This window comes from Etheostoma cragini, chromosome 23, assembly GCF_013103735.1.
Source record: "Etheostoma cragini isolate CJK2018 chromosome 23, CSU_Ecrag_1.0, whole genome shotgun sequence".
NCBI classification, from domain to species: Eukaryota; Metazoa; Chordata; class Actinopteri; order Perciformes; family Percidae; genus Etheostoma; species Etheostoma cragini.
The window spans coordinates 969,345-972,695 of record NC_048429.1 but is presented as its reverse complement, the minus strand read 5'-3'; the positions used below and the strand labels follow the sequence as shown (position 1 = coordinate 972,695).

Genomic DNA, 3,351 nt, shown 5'->3' with positions numbered 1-3,351 from the left:
GGGGGGGGGATGACATGCAGCAATGGGCCGCAGGTTTGGGTTAGGGCACGGGCGCCCTCTACCAGATGAGCTACCCGGGCGTCCAGAAACGAGTCTTTTAATACTTTTTCCACATGTTGAATGGACTAAACAGCTGATCATTAAAGACACTTAATTGTCAGTTGCAGCCCTACTTTTTATATTTATGATAGTTTTACACGTTATTATGACTAGGGCTGTTGCAAAAAGTTAAGTCCGAATCAACTTTTGGGAAAAAAGCAGCCCAAAGTCAACCCTCCTGTTGTCCTCGGGGTCAAATCTGACCCGTTTTCCAAAAGTTTCCAAATCAGAAATTTGGGTTTCCTGCAACCAAATTGTAAAAAAGGAATAACGTGGATGTTTCCATACGACGCTCCTCACAAGCTAAACTACTTATCAGCTCAATGTTTTCATTGAATTTGGACGTTTTTATTTAATTTCATAGCATTTTAAGAAGAAAAAAATTGATGTTGGGTTACGGGAAAAAACACTTTTGTTGTTTTAGTTGCTTAAAAAAAAAGCTTTTCATGTTTTTGTATTTCTTTTCACAGTTTTTCAACGTTTGTATTGCTTTTTTCTGAAGTTTTATCATGTTTTTGTCACTTTTTCATGTTCTTGGGTGCTTTCTTTCAACGTTTTTGACGTTTTCTTACGGTGTTTATCACTTTTTTTAATTGTATGTTGGCTCTTCCCAACATTTTGTTGTTGTTAATATAATAATTTTCCCAAAGACATCTACTCTGTCCCTGATTGGTTCCTCTCTGTGAAAACACGGCGGTCTGTCGGAGGGACTCGGACCACTTTTGAGTATTTTGGGAGCTCGACACGTGTGTTCCCGACGCGTGTGTGTGTTGCACAACGAGCTCGTTCAGTGCCGGTCCAGTTATGTAACATTTGGTATGTTGAGGGGAGGCATCCACACATCTTGTGCTTTGAAAGGTTGACACCTTGTCATGTAGTCAGAGCTCAGACCAGGCAACCCCCCACACCCCCCCAGACCCCCCCCCCCAAAACCCCAAACCCCTTCTCCACTGTGAGGACCTAACCCTTGTGTTGTCTTCCTGTCAACCACGACAAAAAGTCACGGCATTTTCTGACATTTTTGTCACTTTTTCAATGTAGTGGGTCCTTTTTTTTGGGTGTGTTTTTCCAAAGTTGTTTGATATTTCCGATGATGACATTTCGAGGTTGTTTTGAACTTTACGTGATGAAAAAAACGAAAATTGGTCAAATTTGACCCGAGGAAAACATGAGGGTTAAGACAACAGCTCAACAGCTAAACTCATAATAACTTTTATATCAAAGTCTCTTTTATATAGACCTTAGTGGTCCCTAATACTGTATCTGAAGTCTCTTTATATAGACCTTAGTGGTCCCTAATACTGTATCTGAAGTCTCTTTTATATAGATAAACCTTGACCTCTGTCTCTTTCTTTGTGTCCAGGCGAGCCGGTCTACTCTCCGGGTCACGGTGGCTCTCAGACGACGTCGCCAGCCGCGCTGCCGCGACTCCGCAGCCACAACGCGGTGACGGTACCGACACACGCTTTTTTAACTCCACTGTCAAGTCACTGTATTCTTGTTGTTTGGTTTGTAACCCCTGGTTACGGGTGTCGTGTGATGGTGTGTTTGGGTGTAAATATTAGGGGCGGAAATCTCAGAATCTCACGTTTTGATTCAGAGGTCAAACCCCTGACCTCTTTTAACATTTAAAAACAAAATGTAAATGTTTCATAACTGATTGTTGACATTAATTCCTCAACACACTAATTAATCAACACTTTTAATACATTTTTAATTATTAACTTATCAGAATCGAGCATTGCGTCTAAGAATCGACTATTTTTCCCTTCCTAGTAATTACCAGCAGGTACTGAACTGTGAGACTACAGCTGCAACTATTGGTTGTTCTTATTGTCACTGAATGTGGGGATTATTTTCTGGATGATCGGATCAGTTGGTTAGTCTCCAAAATGTCAGAAAAGGGTTAAAAATGTCAACGTCAGGGTGTTTCATCCACAGCGAGAAACTAGAAAATATTCACATTTAATAAGAAACAGAAATCAGAGACTCTAACCTGTTGATTAATTGATAATTAGGGATGTCCCGATCGGATAGGGAAGTATCTGAGTGCAAAATTTAACTGATCTGGGATCTGCAGTAACCCCGATCACCTTACTCACTGTGTAATTTTAACAATTTTATACCATTATAGGCTGATTTTATATGAGAGTTTTACACACAAAGGCTGAATACGTCTTTGTTGACTTCGTTATTTCTGCAAACAGAAAGCCGGTGTGCAGCTCTACATCTAACCAAAAACAAGTAATGGACCGGGACTCGTTGTCAGTAGATATTAAAAAGGATTGCATGGGTGGGGGGCCCAAAGCAGGCTAGTCAAGACACCCCTGTTGATTCTCAAAGTAGCGGCTGATTATTTTGATAGTTGACAACTGATCGATTCAACTCTGCAGCTCACTAAATATAATAATGTAAATGACTGTCACAGTCTTAGCCTTGTTTACTGAGTCTTTGTAGCAGCAGTTGGGGGTGTGGTGCCTTGCTCACGGGCTACCGGTCCGCACAGGGACTTGAACCGTTGACCCTCAGGTTCCCAGGCCGAGCCCTGTGGTCTGCCCCGGGGTAATAGTGGTAGTAGTAGCAGTGTGGAGGTAGCCTGAGGAGCAGTTCCCTGGAACAGTCAGCTGTAGCCACGCGGCTAATAATAGCCCTCTGCTCCGGGATGCTTTAAACAGCTGATTGGTTTATAGGCTGGTGTGAAGGACACACACACACACACACACACACACACACACACACACACACACACACACACACACACACACACACACACACACACACACACACACACGACTAATTGAATGAAGGAACTCCATTACCTTCAAAGGGACTATTAGCATTAGCTCAGTTTCCTGTAAGATCTTATAGTGCAGGCTTTTATTTATTTATTAACTTCCAGAAAGATCATCACTTAGCAATGGGAACATGGTTATTGAGCAAGGTGGCGATTTAACCCTGAGATATCAGTAGGTCTAACAGCAGTACTATTAGGTGGTAGTAGTGGGAACATTTTCAGTATCAACATACCAGGAAATATTTAAATTTATGATCATTTCCTGGACCGTTAAAGCCTAGCCTTAGAGCTGCTGAATTTACCTTTCCACCTGTGCTCAAACTGCGGACTCTAGCTACCATACGGTCACTTAATACATTCACCGCTAAATGTAAACAGTCTTCTGCTCCGATCTCTCTCTCGCTCTCTCTCTCTCTCTCTCTCTCGCTCTCTCTCTCTCGCTCTCTCTCTCTCTCTCG

General features: G+C 42.2%; 1 protein-coding gene across 2 annotated transcripts in view; it reads left to right on the top strand.

Moving 5' to 3' along the window:
* dyrk2 (dual-specificity tyrosine-(Y)-phosphorylation regulated kinase 2) overlaps positions 1–3,351 on the top strand; it is a 16,555-nt gene that overhangs the window by 5,873 nt on the left and 7,331 nt on the right. The window contains exon 1 of one of the 2 annotated variants that reach the window (XM_034863123.1): positions 1,463–1,551. The exons of the other annotated variant lie outside the window; for it this stretch is intronic. The gene's annotated coding sequence lies outside the window, so the exon portion shown is untranslated. Of the gene's footprint in view, positions 1–1,462; positions 1,552–3,351 lie in introns of those variants that run through there. 2 annotated transcript variants of the gene reach the window in all.